Source organism: Pinus tabuliformis, chromosome 5_1 (genome assembly GCF_031772625.1).
Source record: "Pinus tabuliformis cultivar Carrire ecotype Pingquan chromosome 5_1, CPIR1, whole genome shotgun sequence".
Classification (NCBI taxonomy): Eukaryota; Viridiplantae; Streptophyta; class Pinopsida; order Pinales; family Pinaceae; genus Pinus; species Pinus tabuliformis.
The window spans coordinates 547,736,775-547,757,881 of record NC_142305.1 but is presented as its reverse complement, the minus strand read 5'-3'; positions in this window follow the sequence as shown (position 1 = coordinate 547,757,881).

Sequence of the window (21,107 nt, the reverse complement as noted above, 5' to 3'; positions counted from 1 at the left end):
AACTCCCACAAGCTTCCTTCTAGTCTAGACCCCCTCTCTTTGATATCCAAGGATATGACTCTCAAGGTTTTCCTTTTGTACATACCTACAAGGTGTTTTTGGCCTTGAAGATGTGCTTGCTTCCTCACCTTCATTGTCTAAATTTGTTTAATTCAAATATGTAGCCCTCAACTCTAAACTCTCTTCATTATCTGAGTTCAAATTACTTATAGAGGGTTCAGGTTGTGAGCCTACTTCATCAACCACTATTTCAATGCAGTCTTCTATCTTCCTTTTCCTCTTGTTGTAGTGTTTGTATCATTTTCTCCAAATACAATATCCAAGTAGTATTTCTTTATTAGCACGTGAGTAAATATTTCTAATGTTTTTTTGAGTTCTTTTGATGAAGTACTTTCTCCAAAACACCTTGAGGTTTCTAACTGATGTGTTTCTACCCTTCCAAAACACATGGGGAGTTTTATCACTATTAAGTGTGAGGTGTGATCTACTTGGCAAGTATAATGCCGCCTGAGCTACTTCTCCCCAGAAGTGGTGAGTCACTCCTGCTTCATCTGACATCACTCTGGCTATTTCCTTGATTATTCAATTCATCCACTCCACAACTCAATTTTGTTGAGGTGTTATGACCACTGAGAACTGACTTATAATACCTTACTCCTCAAATAATTCCTCAAACTATTTTGATGTGAACTCTCCCCCTCTATCTTATGTCAAGAATTTTATCTTCAAATATTTCTCATTCTCTACGTGAGCTTTAAACTTCTTGAAGTGCTCAAATTCTTCTTATTTTTCTTTTACGAGGTGAATTGAGCTAGCCTTATTAAAATCATGAATGAAGAATAAGAAGTAAATTTCTCCTTTTAATGTTTTAATTCTAGTGGGGCCATAGATATCTGTTTAAATAAGATCCAGAGGTCTGGATGAGGAGAACTCTTTTTATTTGAAATGAGTCCCGGTCTTCTTGGAAAACTTACATGACTTGATGATTATGTTATGAGGTCTTGAGAATCTAAGCAATCCTTTTACTACACCTATCTTTCTTATCTTTATTAGGATACCAAAATTCATGTGTCCAAGCCTTTTATGCCAGAGACAGGCTTTTCTTGTTTTATTCAAGTAATAGTTGACCCTTGAGTCATCGAACACAAAGATTATTGTGAGACCTGACTATCTTTCCCACTAGTTTTCCATCTTTTATATTGTGGATCTCATAATATTTAGATTGTAAGGTCATATTATACCCATTGTCACACATTTGACTAACACTGAGTATATTGTGTTTCAGGCCTTCCACATACATCCCACTCTATGGTACTGCCTTCTAATCAATGCTCACCTCGCCCTTTCCCTTGATTCTTGCTGGAGCATTGTTACCAAAGGTGGCATTGTCTCATCTACCTTTTTATTTTAGTGACATAAACTTTATTTTGTCTCAAATCATGTGTTTAGAGAAACCATCATCTACATACCATTTTTTTTCCTTATCATGAACTGATAATTTGATCCCACATGGCATGTTCTTTTTTGTCTTTTTTCTTCAGGCTTCCTTTATCCTTTTGTAGGTGTTTATGTCTGTCAGTTTGAGATTTAGAAAGGTATTAAAAACTACTTCTACAATCGTTGGTTTTGCACCTGATTTTACTACATTTACAAAGTTTAACTTCACTTTATATGGGAGTGAAGGAATTTTGAGTCCTTAAAGAGGAGTCTAGAGACTTAGCAGTCCGATGTGCATTAAACCTGAGATTTTCCTGTCTTTCAAATTTAACACTTCTACAAGAAATAACTTTATTTCCAAATATATGACACTTATAGCAGTGTCCATAAAACAAGTAGGCACGCCTATTGTTAAAAACATTGTAAGATTTAGCAATTGGTCGACTGGCTATTCGACTCATCCTCCATTGACGATCTGTTGTTTGTTAAACTTATCTTTTGTCTTCATGAACTCTTTCATGATTATTCCTCTTATGACTTTATGGTTCTTCAACTCCCATAGACCTGAAGTTTATCTTCTTCTTCTTGTTGATAGAATATTCTTGTTCCTTTGAGTACCCCAGTCCGGTTTTCATTCCTGGTCACCTTTGATAGCTCAGAATCTGATTTAGTCTTCTAGTCACTTCACAAAATCTCTCATATCGAACCTCCTCGGTCTTTGCTTTTGCAAGGTCAATTCTTAGAGAGACCACCTCTATTTCAAGGTGCTCGCATTTTTCTTCTGATTATCGAATCATATCTTGAAGTACCTCCTCCTTTTGTCTCACTACCTCCTGCTCAACCTTCAAAGACAGACAATCATATTTTCAGTTTTTTTAGTTTGCTTCCCTATTTAAATTGAATAATTGTTGTTTCAGTTGCTTGTTCTCAAATTCTAATCTTTCATAGTTTCCTTGTTCTCCTATCAACAGAAGAGCCATACTATCCTTGCTCTTGATAGCTTCTTCAAGTTTTTCTTTCTGGTCTGTAATATAATCATTACCTGAGTTATACATTCCTTCTTCTACATGTTGCAACTATTCCTTCAACTTCTTGTTTTTCTTTCTTTCTTTCTTTAACTCATCAATGGCACTAATTATTTCTCCTTCAAGTTCTCCCACTCCTTCCTCTTCTTCCTCTTCAGATTCCATAATAGCCTGTTTCTTGGAGTTTGTTTCAAGGGCCATAAGAATATACTTATTTGACTCATTTTTTGATGAGTCTTCACGGTCTCATTCTGAAGATAAGTTTAGTAATTTACAGGTTCATGAATTAATGCTCTCATATAAGAAATAACATAAGAAGGAAATCAAAGTAAAATAAGAAAAGAAAAGTAACAGTTTATTAAAATATTGATTCACCCTCCCCACCCCCTTCTCAACAATTCGTTACTACAACAATTGGTATTAGCCAAGCTCCTTCAGTAAAAATTTAACCACTGAAAGGTAGATCCTCAAGTAATTATGAATATGCAACAGAATAAAGAAGTTTACTTGAGTAACCTATGAGTTTTCGATGGAGCCAATTATGCATTTTGGAAAGTAAGAATGGTGGTATATCTCATGTGCCTCGTTGTAGATGTTTGGACCTCCACACTAATAAATTACAATGTTTCAAATGTCCCTTCCACAGATGTAGATGGCAAGAAACTGTATCTCATTCTCATTGGTCTCAGTCAGTCTGAACTTGTGAAAGTCATGCACTGTAAGTCTTCTTATGAAATGTAGGAGAAGCTTAACCAGTGTCATGAAGGAGATGACAAAGTGAATAAAGAAAAGAATTGTACCTTTAGAATGAGGTTTGAAAGCTTGAAGATGACTAAGCATGAAATCATTGCTGAATAATTCCTCAGTATTAATGAAGTAGTTTATATGATTAGAGGAATTGGTGACGAAATAAGGGAAGAATTTATTCTTCAAAAGGTATTGAGATCTCTACCCATGAGATTTAATCCCAAAATCTTAGCCACAAAGTAAATGGTCAACTTGAAGTATCTCAAAATGGAGCACATAGTTCATCAAGATCATTGTAGTAGTGAATCTTATTAGGCTATGGCTCAACTATCTAGAAAACTTAAGCGTGGCTCTAGTAAATATAGAGGGAAGTTTCACTTTAAATGTTTTGACTGTGGAAGAGTTGGACATGTCTCTTCAAAATGCCCCTATAAAGAAAAGAGTGAAGGAAATGATGATCTAAAATTTATAAATAAGTCTCAAACATTTCAAAAGAAGAAACCCTACAAAAAGAAGGGGTTCTATTCCAAAGAAGATAATTTGGCTCCAGAATTAGACTGTGAAGGCTCATCAGAAAATGAGTCAAGTAAGTATCTTCTTATGGCCCTCAAAACAAACTCCAAGAGACATGGTCTTATGGTCTCTAAAGAGGAAGACAAGGAAGGAGTGGTAAACATTGAAGGAGAACTCATTAGTGCCCTTGATACGTTGAAGAAAGAAAGAAAGAAAGAAAAACAAGCAGTTGAAGGAACAGTTGCACATGTAGAAGAAGGAATGTATAACTTAGATGATGAGGAGTTTTCATACCAGTAAGAAAAAATTGAAGAAGCTATCAATAGCAAGGATAGTCTACCTCTTCTGTCGAAAGGAGAACAAGGAAACCATGAAACATTAGAAGTGGAGAACTATTGGGATGGGTTCCCTTTGGTTAAATGTTGTTAAATATTTTAAGTATCGACCTTTAAACGAGCAGAGCGTGAGTAGTGTAGATCAGATAGGAGTCAAGGGGTTTTAGAAAGGTCAAAATCCCTTATGTCTTGATATTGTTTTGAGATCCACCCATGGTTTGCGGACCATGGTATTGTAATAGTGAAGGATATATAAAGGGATGTCTTAGCAAGTATAAGACAAGGAATATAAAAAATTACTTCATGATGATATGACTTTGGTTCTGTAATTGTAGATTTTTCTTTGTTTTTTGCGAAGCGGAAGGCTACTACAGTTAAGTGCAAGGCCCCTGCAACTATGTGCACAGGGATTGGAAAGGTTGTAAAAGAAGACATGACGTAATAGAAAGATATTTGAATCAACTTTGTGTCTATTTTTATGCATTGTGTGTTTTTTTTATTTACGTGTAACTAAATGATATTTTTCTCTATTTGATCTTAATTACTCCGCGAACATGGGGATCAACTGGTAGATGTTGTTTTGTGAATGATTAGATAGTTACATGAAGTTTATATATTTCTTTAACTCGAAATCATCTAAGCATCAAGGATAAGGCCTCGTGAAGGTTAGACATGAGTTAAAACCATAAAGGACACCTTAAACCACATCACATATCCTTCTGGATGTAGAAGATTGGTTCTAGCATCCCCTAATATTGCCTCGTGTGAGATTGCAGCCCAAGCTACAGAGTTGTTGCGGAAAGTGTCGGTAGTTAAGGATTTTGTTGGTAAGTGCAACTAATTGTGAAACTTTGTAAATGCCCCCTCAGTCCAACAAATGGTTCCATTACTGATACTTAGATCTAACTGAGGGATGTGTGATGTGGCATAAGTGGGTACTGATTAATAAGGAAATCAAGAAGTGGATAGATCGAAAGCTACATGAATTTGCAGCCCAGGAGAATAGGAATCCACGTTTGTCAAACGAAACGTGGCTACAAAGGTATCTTTATATAGAATTGCATGAAATTTTATTTTCATCCTTCCCCTGCAAGTTCTACAAGTGGCTGTCCAAATTAGCAGATAGCGAACCTACTCATAACCGCGATGATCCTATTGTGTGGACTCCAAAAGTCATCAGATGTTTGGAAAGATCTGATTATAAGGCTGCGAAGGATGTTGACCATTGGATTGATATTATCTTGGGTGGTTTCATCACTAAATTTTCAATAGATATGTATGTGTCTTATAGCGAAGTCGAACGACGATTCTTCAACGGTTTGAGAGGTAAGTACCTAAGATCACTAAAAACCTGGATTAAAATGCTTTTATGACAAAAGAAGGTTATACCTTTACCTTAATGTTTGATAGGGGTCCAATCAGATCTACACGAAGTAGAAACTGATGCAGAGTAGATCAAGACAAATTTTTCGAAAGTGAATAGAGTCCCTTATTGGGAGATTCTAAAAGTGATGAAGAGTGAAGTAGCCCTAATATGCCTAGAGGTGTGCCTCAAATTATAGGACAGGGTACCTCTCGAATTCCACATCCAATCACTCTACCTTGACGTTCGCCTCCACCAAATACACCTACACCTAAACCTCCACCTGCACCTCCACCTCTGTTATTCAGTATGACAAATATGGTAAAAATGCCTACATTCAGGGACCAGGGATCCGAGGATCCCGAAAAATTTTGCTTCATCACAGAGGCTATGTGGAAAGAATAACTGATCACTGATGATGATATAAAGAAATCACAACTTGTTACAGTGTTGTAGGATAGAACACTTACCTGGTATGTTAGATACAACATGACTGAACTAGGTGATTCATTAAATAATATGAAGGATGCACTGAACGTAGAATTTAAGAAGCCAAAATTGAAGGCTCAATGTGTGACTAAGATCAAGGAGATTAAAAAAAATATATATATCTTCATGGGATATAGATCGACAACTAAAGTGTTTACTAACTCAGGCTAATCTTCAAATCTCGAATGAGCAACATAGGGATCGCTACATAGGTTCACTATTACCTCATTTGAGGTTACCATTGTCTCAGTAGAAGATTGGGTCACAGGCCAAAGCATTGGAAATCACAATGAAGCTAGAAGCTTTGTCAATCTAAGATACAAATGTAAGAGTTAAACAGATCCATGCACAACTAGCAAGCCTACATATGGTGTTGCAAGACTTGAAGAAGGGAAAGGAGGTTAGGATAGAGACACACTCTAAAGTCTGGTGCTCAAAATGTGAGGCAGAAAGTCATAATAAGGATCAATTCCCTATATTTCGGGATTATATAACTGTGGGAGGTTCTAACCCACTAAAAATATCAAGTACTGGTGTGAGTACTTGGTGTAGTATTTTCCAATTATAGGACACCATTCAACTGATAATTGCTCCTTATTATATAAGTTTATACAATCTCCAAAGAAATATTTTTGTAAATTTTGTAAGTCAATTGGCCATGACGAAGGAATTGTAGAAGCTATGAGCTAATGATGGAAAAAAATCCACTATATAGGATGCAAGTTAAAAATGGCACGTAGAATGACCAAGGCTCACCTACAACTTACGGAGGATTTCAAGTACGAGGAAGAGGATGAGGAGGAGGAGCTAGAAGAGCTTGGGGCCAGATAATTTGTTACAACTATAGAGAACCAGGGAATTTTCCTCATGACTGCTAGAATCCAATGCAACCCTCATGTCAATACTGTCGTCAATTTGATCATGTTATAGAATATTTCACAGTCTTAATCATGAATATGCAGGAGAAGAAGACCCAACAAACAACGCAGAATATACAAATGATGAGACGTGAGCCATGCAAAGAGGATCCTAGTATCAAAATACTCACGTGAAGCAGTATAGCCACTGGTTAAGACAAGGTTGAAGGGAAACATCCAGAATCAGAGTCATGGTTCTAAAAGGCTGGTGAGAAGAATACTCGATTTTATTTACATAAAGAAAATGAAACATTTTTGGATGCTAGAAAATATTTTATGACTCATGGTGGTTCTACATCTTAGAACCCCATGTTGGTAGCCTTGCGAAAAGAGAAATGTGAAGATGTTATTGGAACCCAAGAGTTAGATCCCATAGTGTTGAAATCATTTATGTTGACTTGTATGAAGCTACTATGAGATCAGGAGGTAGTAGTGGGATTGGAAGACCTAATATATAACTACGAAGCAAGGGTAAACCATCCCTGGGACAACATACAGTCAATAGGGTAAATCAAAGCAAGAAGAGAACCAGTAGAGAGATGCAACTGACGGCATAGGTTGGTGATTTTGAAATGGATCAGGTCATCCTAGACATGGGCTCTAATGCTAATGTATTACCAAAATAGACTTGGGAACATATTGGAAAGCCTAAGTTTCAATGGTTTCCCATTCAGTTGCGCATGGCGAATCAATAGAGGATAATTCCAATGGGCATCTACATGGAGTAACTGTAGATATTGAAGCAGCTAGAGCAGTGGATGATTTCGAAGTTATTGATATCATCGATGACAGTAATCCATACCCTATGTTGCTCGGGATTTATTTGGATCTTGACATGAACGAAATTATCAACCTAAAGAAGCGAAGCATGGTATTTGAGAAGAATGAACTACGAGTAATTGTCCCATTGGATCCATATGAAGGTGTGTGTACAAAGAACCGAAACGTGACTATTATGAAGATGACGACACTGAGGACATTTATAAGTTAATTGTGTGGGATGAATATTGTATCAATCCCACTATGGATGGAAGGATCAGTTGGGAAAAGAATAGCTCCTGCCAATCCAACTCATATGAGGAGTTAGAAAACTAGAAGAATCGGTTGCATGAGGTCTCTACATTGCGATGCAATTGGCTTACAAAATCGCTACACTATGTGTTTACTAATGTATGTAAGTTACCCTATTATGATGCCTTAGGTGATTTCAATTTATTTTTTAAACATTTTGAAAGAGATGTACTAGAAGAACATCTATTCAAGGCCTTAGATCTAGTGTTACGAGCTACTCCTACAAGATCGTGGTGTACGCATAGGGAGAATTTTTCTGATTGCAAGGAATATCATCGAATGATGCAATTAAGGTTTGGCTACACAAATACCCAAATCCAAAAAAAGTACAGAGGGAAGGATGATCCACATGAGAATTTGGTGCGATGGACTAAGGTGTGGGGTGAAATTCCTCAACCTAATTGGTTGCATAGTTTTATTCATACCCTAGATGTTATTCCAAAGAATTTGTATTTAGAAACAAAGCTACAACACAGGACCACTGACTTGGATGAGATGAAGGAGAGATTCCTGCTCACATTCAGTTTTGAAGATGAGTTTTCATATATTGATGAACTTATTCGGTAGATTAACATGGGTACAACCTGACTGGAGTATTCAACTAAAACATGTTTTAAAATGTTACAATGTTATAACAGAAGAAGTTGATGAGCATCTGAGGAATATTAATTTCCCTGAATCAGAAGAACAATGTGAAGTTGAGGGACCTGGTGCAGAGATCCCTGATATTTCGCAACATGTGCTCACAAATAAGGTGAACATTGGCTCAAATACATAAAAAAAAATTTGCAAACATTGGTGACTATTAGGATGAAGATATTGTGGATAAGGTAGCTAAGTTGATCCATGAATATAGTGAATTATTTCCAACAAAGTTCTCTAATTTGAAGGAGATCGTAGGATATTTGGGGCTAATTAAGATCAATTTAAAACCCGATGCAAAGCCTATTGAGTAGTGGTCGTATCGATTGAAACCCAAGTACAAGGGAAAGGTATGAGAGGAACTCGATAAAATGATTGCAGCCGGAATAATCAAACTTGTAGAGGAATCAGAGTGGGTCAGTCCCATGGTGGTCGAAGAGAAGAAAACATAAGGCGATATTAGGATTTGTGTAGATCTATGGAAGATAAATGATGCATGTTTTCATGATCCATTCCCTACATCATTTATAGATGAAGTTCTTGATAATGTTGGTGGACAGAAAGCATACTCATTTACGGATGGATTCTCGGGTTACCACCAAATTAAAATCACGTGAGAAGAGAGAAGTAAGACTACCTTCACCACTCAATGGGGGTTATTCCAATATCAAATTATTCCTTTTCGACTCAAAAATTCCCCTGAAATTTTGTCTAGCGTGGTTGTCACATCGCTCAAGGAGTTCATTCATACTTTTTTAGAGGTTTATTTCGACGATTGGATAGTGTTTGGGCTGGTCAAGATGCATGTTTCTAGTCTGCACATGAGGTTGGATACCTGTAGGAGCTACCAGATCTCTCTCAAGTTGAAGAAATGCATTTTTTGTGTACCTTACAGAATATTGTTGGGCCACATTGTCTGTAAGCAGGGATTTATGGTAGACCCTACTAAGATTGTCTTCATTATAAATATGGATCCCCATAGGAATGTAAAGTAGTTGTGTGTGGCATTGGGTCATAGTGGGTACTATAGGATGTTTATTAAGGCATGTATGCCGATCATTGTGCCCATGGACAAGTTCTTAAAGAAGGAGGTTACGTTTTGGTGGGATGATGGTTGTTAGAAAATCTTGGATACGTTGAAGGAGAGGATGGTTACGATGCCAATCCTAGTATTCCCCAATTAGAAGGAGGAATTTCATGTGCATGTGGATGCATCTTACATATCATTGGGAGTAATCTTAACATAGCCAGGGGTAGGAGATATCGATCACCCGATTTCCTTCGCCGGTCAAAAACTATCTAAGGCTGAAAGGAACTAGTCAACCATAGAGCACAAAGGTTTGGTTGTGGTTTATGCACTACAGAAGTTTAGGAATTATCTACTAGGTACACACTTTAAGATGTACACAGACCATTCTTCTTTGAAGTACTTGGTCAATAAGCATGTGTTGGGGGGGGGGGGGGGGGAATCTATAGGTAGTTACTCCTTTTTCAAGAATATGATTTTGAAGTCATAGTAAAGCTAGAGAGATTGAATGCTAGACTAGACCTCCTCTCTCGGATAGAAAAGAGCAAAGATACTACGAATATTGGGGAAGGATTACCTGACACATAGCTCTTTGCTGTCAGGGTTGCGAACCAAGATTTTGTAGACATCATTCAGATCTTATCTACTAGCGTAGCTCTTGAGCATTATACTATGCAGCAAAAGAAGGAACTTTATAAGATGGGGTCATATGAATTCCTACACTTATATGTACCTAAATATGAGAGGCACAATATTCCAGCAAAGTCACATGGTGGTGTCACCGGAGGACACTATGCATTTAAGGCTACCACACAAAAGATCCTATGTGTAAGACTATGGTGGCCAATAGCACATAAATATTCTAAGGAATATTGTAGTGCATGCGATATGTCTCAAAGAAATGGGAGACCATCATGCAAAGATGAACTTCCATTAAATCCACAGGTTGCATTACAAACATTTAATAAGTGGGTGATTGACTTCATTGGACCTATTCATCCACCATGGAAAAGGATGGGAGCACATTATATTATCACTGCGACAAAATACTTAAACAAATGGGCCAAGGCACAACTTTTTAAGGATTGTAGTGCGGACAATTCTGCGAAGTTTATATTTGAGTTTATTTTGTTAAGATTTGGATGCCCAAAAATTCTGATGAGTGGTAGAGGTTCACACTTCGTGAACGAAACAATCACATCTTTAACCAATGAATTCCAGAGGTATCATTACCTGAGTACACCATATCACCCTTAGGAAAATGGCATTGTTGAAGTTTTCAACAAAATCTTGTAGAATGCCCTCACAAAGGTATGTAATGTTAATAGGAATGATAGGGGATGTGCGTATACCAGGGGCTCTATGGGCCTATAGGACTACTTATAGGAAATTGACCAGGAAAACAACCTTTCAATTTATTTACGGACAAGAACAAGTAATGTCGATGGAATACATAGGGCACAACCTAAGAATCAGAGAAATAACCAAGATGGCAAATAGTGACATCATGGAGGAACGACTTCCACAGTTGGTGGAATTAGAGTAAGACCACTTTTTGGATGGTTTTCATTAGCAACTACAAGAATCTCACAAAAAGGCATGGAACAATTGACACATCAAGCAGTGCACCTTCAAAGATGGGAATCTAGTACTAAAGTATGACAACAAGTTTACCAAGTTTCCGGGGAAGTTTCAGATGCACTGGTTGGGACCCTATATCATTAAGGACATTTTGGATGGTATGACAGTTCAACTCACGAAGATGAATGGGGAAATATTTTCAGGCAGGATTAATGAAAGTATGTTGAAGGTTTATAGGGGTGATCCTACCACTGTTGATCATTTCGTGGATAGAGGAATGTCTTAGTGCTACTCGCAGCTGAAAGAAAGAACGAGGCTATAAACTACACTGCCAAGAAAAAAAATTGTCAAAGAAGGAAGGCTACATGATGTGTTGGAGGAACGCACAGATGGAAGTTGTGATGAAGTAGTTGTGCCAAAAGGAGAATTTCCATGTAGCTTTCCCAGAAAATGATCATTGGAACAACTAGAGTTGTTTTGACGACTATTTTTCCATTAAATGGAGTGGGAGAACTACATTTAAATTGCAAATATGGGAGGATATGCTGCCAAAGTCACATTTATGAGTACTATTTGTGCAGGAATAAATAGTCAAAATTCAGACCAAGTTATAAATATTGCACCCCACTCCATATTTAACTAGTTTTCTTCTTGAGAAATTTTTTTGTGTGGTTGTGCTTAACGAGCTGAGTGAATTGATGTATATCTGGTTACCTGAGTTGGGCAGAAATTGAGAAAGAATTCTTGAAGAGAGGGGTAGGAAATATCATGACTCGAATATAGCCAATACCTACTACAACACCCAGGTTGTTGAGTCTGAAACCTACTACCTCCACGATAGGAGAGAAAAATAAGAAAAAGCCATAACAAGCCTTGGTTCAGATACCATCACGCAAAATTCCCAACTGAGATTAGATAGAAGGGTCTTATGGATAAAAGCAAGTAGTCTATGGAACCCTAGGACCTCGATGAAGAAGATTTAACTATGGGGATTGAAAATGTCAACGTAGAGGGTGAAAACCAATTTCTCATCTACTGCCATATATATCCCCAAGGAGATCAACTACAAAAGTAACTAAGGACCCTAACTCATTTAAACTCAAGGTATTCATGCCATTTCTTTGAGAGGAACTACCTATTGATGGAAAATTATTAGCCCGTGTACCATTTCTAAAGATGGAGGATTGGGATTTGGGCGATCATGAGAAATTTCTGCAGTTAGAACCTATTAAATTCTTGAAATCGGTCTACTATGAGGAGGTGAGTGTAACGAGGTTTGAACCAATGAAGTGGGTGGTAGGTATTGAGTGCATATGGTTTCTCAACATGTTGTATCTCTCACATTCTAGCCATAACATTATTAATACCATATGTGTGCATTAGTTGTTCGCGTTGGTTCATGATGGGTACCTCTAGCTCGGAGGGTCAATCCAAATTAATGATATGTTGGTTTATAGAATCGCAACACTACCTTATCAGGGTGAAAAGCTCACAGATGCCTTTGTGGTCTAGTCATAGGAGAAAAAGCTCACAGTTCGGATGAAGAGCGACTTCAGATTGGTGAAGAAGTCGCGAGGCTACGCCACTAGCTCTATATCGGATGAAGTTGGGTGGTTTGCTGCATAGATCTTGGCAGAAAAATTAATTAGGAAGTGTTTTTTCAATGAAGTGCTGGCACCAGTGGTATCGTTAGTTGTGTAGTGCAGCTAGGGGGTCCAATTTAATTGGGAAAAGTAACTCTGCTAATAATTCTTGGATGATTTCCGCGAAGCCCAAGAGGACGGAAAAGTGTTCCACTACATGTGGTTACCATTATTGATCGTGTTTCTAGCTTGGAGGATGGCAGAGGATTCCCAGTTTCCAATGATAGATCTAGACTTGTACGAGGCTACAAATTCACCTCACTGTGGGAAACGAAGGACTCTGACCATATCATTGAAAGCAATATGTTTTGGGTACTGTTTGAATTCGAGTTTTGTATGGTGATTAACCAAAAGCCACAGTTATCACCCACTTTGTTCAAGGAATATCAAATCATTGTAGATTTTAAGGTCCCTTTCCATAATGTATACATCCACACAAGGCACGATATGATAAAGAAATGGAGGGCATTGTCATTTTTGGTCAGCAAAGATGATATCACACAGTTAGTCATTAAGTGGACGGTTGACTAGCTTCTTCCCACAGATGTTGTTGAAGGTATCATGGGGACTAGTTCTGAAGGTGCAACAGCCACCAATAAACTAGTGTAGAAGGAAAGAAGAAGTGAACCATCAATCTAGAGAAAAATATTGTGCAAGAATGAGAGGGTGAGGCCAATGGAGAGCCGCATACTAAGGAACAAGATCAAAGTACTGAATACCCCTTTGATGGCGCAGAGAATGTTGGTTATGCTTTTATTCTTAAAAGGAAACCTAAGTCAGGTGTGGGAGATGCATGCAAGAAGCACAAGTCTGATAAGATTGTCGGTGTATAGGCCATGCTCCTCACTAACGGGGACCTTGATGAGATTGGAGACACTATTTGGACTATGACAAAAAAATTTGGGGTCATATTGAAGATTAGTACAAATTCACTTTGTCTAAGGTTGAAGTGGGCCTCACAGAGTTGTAGGTTCATGCAAGACAGGTTCAAGCGAGCTAGTCTCAAGCAAGCATGCAACGAATGACATCAAGTAGTGTGCAATTATTCCTCATCTCAGAGATCTGTGTTGTATGATTTCCTGATGGATATTTACATTTGAATGATGTCATGCAACTGGAGTGTGCCCAGCTACCCAAAGACATAAGTGTTAATCTTGTGGCACTCCCTCTATATAGACTGCATGAGCTACACCAAGGTGTAGCATATGAGCTTAAAGTGTGCGAGAAACTGGATCTCATGGTGATCAAGGATGTACATATCACTAGTCAACAGATGTGACATGAAAAGCACAAGCCTCTCCAGGACTATGATGCAGGAGTTGTGAGAAGGGCACAACTAGAGTAGGCCATTTCAAGGTTATGTAGTGAGCTCCCTGAGCTCCTAATTTAGTCAAAGGCTACTACTGAAGAAATAGTGAAATACATTGAAAATGCGTTCAGAGATTCAAAGGTGCAGGTGGACACATTTTGTTTTGATTTTCTGCTCCAAATCAATGAGTTTCAACTAAAGTTGCAGCCCACGAGAAGTCAGAGAGCAGTGCGAGGCTTCCATCAAAACTGACGGGGTGAAGTTTGATGCTGCAGTAAAGGAGTGTAGCTAGTTGTTTGATGAAGCTCTCGAATGGTGGGTTTCAATGCAAGAGGACCCATAGGTAAAGAATATTGAAGTTTCCATTTGGGATAAGCATATGTTGTACGATGAGATAAAGGCAATGACGCGCACCCTGGCCCCTATGTAACAGTTTGCTCGATTGAAAGAGGGGACAATCATGGCATCTATCATGGCATCTATCACAGACATGGAAATCACTCCTAACAGTATGCACCAAATGCAATAGACCATTTGCTTAGTGACAGATGGGTCAACTACATAAAATTTGGTGAAAGAAGTGCGATAGATAGTTGTTCGATGCACAGAGGTGCTTCACCCAGTGAAGTCTTCGATCAATAGCCTAAAATAAAATATCTAGAGCATACCAGTGGAGTGACTTGAGGATGAGTCACATCATTGTTTTGGGGGCCTCTTTGGACAGGGTCCCATCGGTCAAATTTTGTTAAATATTGTAATTCTCCACATTTTAAGGAGCAGAGCATGAGTAGCATATGTCAAATTGGTGTCAAGGGGTTTTAGGAATGTCAAAACCCTTTATGTCTTGATATTGTTTTGAGATCCACTCATGGTTTGTGGACAATGGTATTGTAATAGAGAAGGATATATAAAGGGATGTCTTAGCAAGTCTAAGACAAGGAATAGAAAAAAGTACTTCATGATGATATGATTTTGGGTCTGTAATTGTAGATAATTCTATGTTTTCAGTTAAGGGGAAGTCTCCTACAGCTGAGTGCATGGAGACCTCTGTATTTCCGTGACTAAGTGTGCAGGCCCCTACAGTTGTGTCCGCAGGGTCTAGAAAGGTTGTAAATGAATATCTAAAGTAATAGAGAGATATTTAAGGAAATTTTGTGTCTATTTTCATGCATTATGTATTTCTGTATTTACGTGTAAGTGAATCATATTTGTTTGTATTCTATCTTAATTACTCTCCCAATATCGGGATCAACTATTAGATTTTGTTTTGTGAATGATTAGATAGTTACACAAAGTTTATAACTTTATTTAATTGGAAATCATCTAAATCCCATGAATAAGAGCTCGCCAAGGTCAAAACTAGGTTAAAATTGTATAGGACACCTTAAGCCACATGACATAGCCTTCTCGATGAGGAAGCATGGTTATAGCACCCCATAATACTTCCTCTACTAAGACTGCAGTCTGTGCTGCATGGGTTGTTGCCGAAAGGGCCGATTGCGTGTGGTTTTATTGGTTAGCACAACTAAATCTAAACTTGTGTCCAAGCCTCCTCAAGCCAACAAGAACAAGTAGCTAAAACGAGATTTGTTCAATTTAAAGAGGGAAAAGACCTCAAAAAATTGTAAAGATGATTCTCTGTCTTTGAAGGTTAAACTAGAGGAAGCCAGATGAAATGAGGAGGTATTCCAAAATATTATTCAAGAATGGGAAGAAAAATGCCAGCATCTTGAAGCAGAGGTGGTCTCTCTTAGAAGTGATATTGAGAGGGAAAATACCTAGAGGGGTATAAATGAGAGATTTGTTGAAGGGAATAGAATACTAAATTAGATTCTGAGCTGTCAAAGGCCCTCAATAATCAGAACCGGATTGGAGTACTCAAAGGAACAATAATGTTCTATTGATAAGAAGAAGAAGATAAATTTCATGTTTGCAGGATTCAAAGAACCACAGTTTCATAGGAGGAATCATCTTGAAATCATTCATGAAGAAAAAATAGCATCCAAACAAACAGGATATCGTCAATGGAGGATGAGTCGAACAAACAGTTGACCAAGGTATTTCTCTGTTAAATCTTACAATGTTTTTAACAATAGGTGTGCCTACTTGTTTTATGGTCACTGCTATAAGTGTCATGTTTTTGGACACAAAGCTATTGATTATAGAAGTGTCAAAGTTGAAAGAGATAAAAAATCTAAGGATTAATACACATCAGACTGCTTGGGAATGAGACATTAGAGTTAAGATATTCTTGTGAAAAACATAGAAATCTCCATTATCGATGAGATCAAGATAAAATCTTTCATAATTATACTTCCTAAAAATCCCTAGTATGTAATAAATAATATTTAATAGGATAGGATATAGGTATCCAATAAATCACTTTGTTGGACAAAGATGCTAAGTATGGGTGGAATAAAGCACCACAAGAAAGAAAAGTGGGCTTTCAAGACAAAAAAAAGGAAGCCTTGGCATGTATGTGTTGGCAGAGCCATGAAAGAGTGGTGTTGCTAAGTAAACTATGCTATGGAAGAAATGTATAAAAGTAAATTGTCAAGGGATGGAGTTGTTGGATCCCTAGAAAGCACATCTTTGCTTGGGGGGAACTCGAGGATTCAGTTGAAGTTCAGGAAGAAAGTGACTCATTCCACTGCAATCCCTATTTATAAATATAATTAGAATTCTAGATACTTATTAAAATTATGGCTATAGGAAAATTCTAAATGTGTTGTTTATGTGGGTACTCCTATGTTATATTATTTTCTAAGAATGCAAGGTCTATTGATGGGACTCGTTAGTTGTATATTTATATTTGTATATTGTATTGATTATGGTAATTATTGCACCTATATGGGTGAGGTGGCCGAGTAGTTATGGATATGCACATGAACCGCAAAATAACAATTACAACATGAATCTATGAATAATTAACTTTTGATGAATGTGTTATATGAAGATGCTTGAGCTAGGAAAATAATAAATGTGTAACAATGTATGAAGGAAATTCTACTCGTTCTTGAAAAAAATATAGTGTTTTTGTGTTATATTAGGGTGTATTACCTCAAATATCTATTGAGTACATGGTTACTTTTGTGTTCATGGGTCAATTTATTTTACAGTCAAGAGTGCATAAAATTTCCCTTTGGACTCACAAGATACGTTTCGTAAATGAAGGGATCGTTAAATTATATGTTTTGATGAGCAATCAATAGGAAATACAAATTGAGAATAAATCCATGGTAAATGAAATAGGTATACTCGTTGATACTTAGAGTATTTAGTGGTTTACTATCCATAAGCGACTAATATAGTCAAAGTGTAGATTCCCTCCCCATTCTTACCAAAGGAGGAGATTAGCTGTAGTGGAATCAAAATTTCAAGGAAAATACAAAGGTAATTCTGATTTCAAAGTCAAAGTGACAGAGAAATATTAAGTTCTATCATTTTTGGAATCATGAAGGGAGGTATTACAATTTTTGAAACCTATTTCTAGTACTTCCTCTCAGATCCACTAATGGTACACAAGACTCAATAGAATTAATACTGCACTAGAACATGGATTCAGAAAAAGGAAATTACCACAAGCATGATTAACCCTTGGAATAGAACTCGCTGAGAAGGGAAAATTCAATAGTTGTTAGAGAGACATAAATCCCTTAAGGTATTTACAAATTAACTAGAATAGAAATTTCCCACTTAATTATTCAACATAAATCAATGAGTTTGTAAAATCAATTTCAGAATAATGTATATACATAAAAGAGAGAAAAGGGAAAACAAAATGTTACAAACCACATCCTCTGTGAAGCTACAATTAATAAGAGTAAATAAAATAAAACCATTCTCTAACCAAATATGCAATAGATACATACAAAAACCATACTTAATCGTCATATACGAATATTAGAGAGAATTAAAATATAGGAGAACTAGGAAAGGCAATGATATGCTTGGCATATAGACTAAATTTATATAACTCATCGAACAAGGAAGTATATAATCACTAAGAGGAAAATTTGAAATACATTTTATTCGAAGAAAATAACTATAAGAAAAATTTCCTACTGGGAAATTTTTTTCCAAGCTCATTAAATAGCTGGAGGTCTATACCCTTTTCTATGTATTTGTCTACATTCAACTGCTGACAAAAAAGTGTGATAACAAGAGAGTATTCAAGTTCCTAAGTGTGTGGCTAGAGTGGAAAATCTAGCAGTGGCCATTAACAAGAGAAATATAAACTGAGAAAGAAGAGAAACAAGTATCCCTTTTATTCTCAAATGACATATTTAAGAAGAAAAAATTGTGCAGTGGAACAGACCTGGGTCTGAATAGAAGAAGTTAGTAGGTGGGAGACAAAACTCTAACCCTCACTTCGTCATTAAAAAAAGACATTAAGCCTACACGTACCAAACTTACCTGCAATAGTGGAATGAGTCAGTGAGAACCTTGCTTGCAAGAATGGGTACCATAATGGAATAGATAACAAATATAATCCATAATAAATTTGGCTGGATGCTTATTGATGATGGGGTTTTTCTCGAAAACACACCTTTCCTAGGAAGTTCATGAAATATCATAAATTGGGGCAGTCAACCTGCCATGGCTGGGGTTACCAAGAAAATACCCATAATAATATATGAATAATAGAAAATAGGTAAGTGTACCTATACCCATGTCAAGGAAACAAAACTAAACATCTTCTAAATATGTCACTAATTCTACACATCAACCCATGATTAGAAATTTTAGGACATGAAGGGACAAAACATCAAATTCGTATACCTAAAACCTTAATAAACTAATGGTGAAATATTTTTAGGTAGAGTAACGAGGAATAAGGTGTTTACCTATAAGAATAAATGAGAAAAATTTCACTATAGGTCATAACTAGAATTGAAACGGGTAGTATCAACATGCCTCATTGCAAATATGGGCATAGGCATGGTAAAACATCAATGAACAATACAACTAAATTACAGGAAATGTATTCTTACCGGTGATAGGTGGAAGTGAGAAGGCACACTGGTTAATGCCATGATGAACTGGAAGAAAACCCATCTTCTAACATCCCCATCTCTCTCATTGTGGTGTACTTTAGCTCAACATTGCAGGAAAAATATTAGAAGTTACCAAATGTGGCAAGCTATAGCCTCCACGCTAGGGTAACAGAGGAGGATTCACTTCTTCCATTCAATGGAATGTAGCTCCAATTCGACTGTAAATGGGTGGTTGGTGTAGTAGGCCATGTGAAGGTCACATGGGTTTATTATATGTGGCCTATTACCATTCACCCATAGGAAATGAAGCTTGCCATACATACCCTTCTCGGTAAATATTAAGGTGAATGGAACAAATATCGAGCGTTGATGTATGGGACAGAGTTATAGAAAAAATATTAATTATACATTTTGGAGACTATATATTAAGAGGGTAATAGCATCAGTGTGGACTATGACCCACAATTATGTTCGACTTCATCCAGACACCAAGGTAAGAGAAACATTGTATGTGTCACCATGTATGAAGAGGTAAAGGATGTTATAATAATTACGTATACCCATTACTCTAGCATGAACCCAAAAATTTGATATTATGGAGTTTAATATTTATGTAACACATCTCTAGGGGGGGAGACAATGGTGAATAAGCTAGAACTAGCAAATGATCCAATGCCTACTTAATTGAATAGTAAGTAACGCAGAAAAAATACTAGAACCATAATATATATGTATCAAGCAACATTAATAACAATAGATATGAGAGTATCTAATATAGTCATGTGATGCATATCAACTAAGAGAGAAATGGTAATGTTTGATTACTAATTATAAGGGTATGTAGAAACCTTTATCTTTATACATGTAAAAAATAAATAAATAATTATGTAGATGGAGGTATGTTACGTGAAGTATATTGGGTTTTTACATCATTACGTTTGACATAATTTGTTGTTATTTTAACCCATTACTCTTGAATCGACTAGTATGAAATCAATTGACCTTGAAAGATGGGGAAGTATGAACAAGGAAGCTATGCAAAAAAGGCAGTGACAAGAAAGGAAAAGGAAACATAGCCCTCTTATACTCATTGTGAGAATTAAGGTCACGATGAGGAGAATTTCTAGAAACTACATCTAAAATTACATCCAAAGAGGAATGGCATGAAAGAGAAGTAGAAGAAAATAACCACTGTGCAACATGACCATGAATCTGATTAAGGAAATGAGGCCATGGTCACAAGTACCAGATTTGCTGGTGTTGAACCAGTTGGCCTCGCACCTGAATCATGTGATGCGATGATTATTGTAGTGCTTGGGATTACAAGTGGTGGACCTATTGAATTTGGTTCTGATTCAAGTGATGAGACAAATATTGTAGTTGATGTTGTGCCAAAGATGAGATAAGCATCAAACACTACATGGCTTCAAGAACTTGACGAGGTCAACCAAAGAATTTAAGCAAATAATGTTGAATTGAGGAGAATCCTACAAGAAGAATAGGATGAGAAATAAAATTTGCAACATTAATTACAAGCCAAGCAAGAGGCGCTGGAAAATTTTCAATGTGACAAGTCATCATCACAGACACCGGAGGTAAAAACTGAGGTTTTAATTTCATGTTCTCTTTATGATGATGATTTAACCACTTTTGAGAAACACGCTATAGGGATAGGTTCAAAGTTGGTGAAGAAAATGGGAATCAAGGAAAAGGACTCAGCATTAAAGGGGATGGAATTGTGAATACCATCAAAGTGGAGGAATTTCCTTGTTATGAAATACTTAGAAATGTTAGAAAGGAGATTAGATAATGTTCCAAGACAACTAGTGACTGATCAATGACAGATGTGGAAAGAACATGACAACATTCTAATGATAGTGAGAATTCCAAAGGAATATCTATAATGAGCTATCCTCATCAAAGTCGCGCAAAATAGCTTCATTCAAATAAAGTCAGGAAAGTTTGGAGGAGAAAGAACTTTTGCAGCCAATGCAAGAATGGTGAACATCAC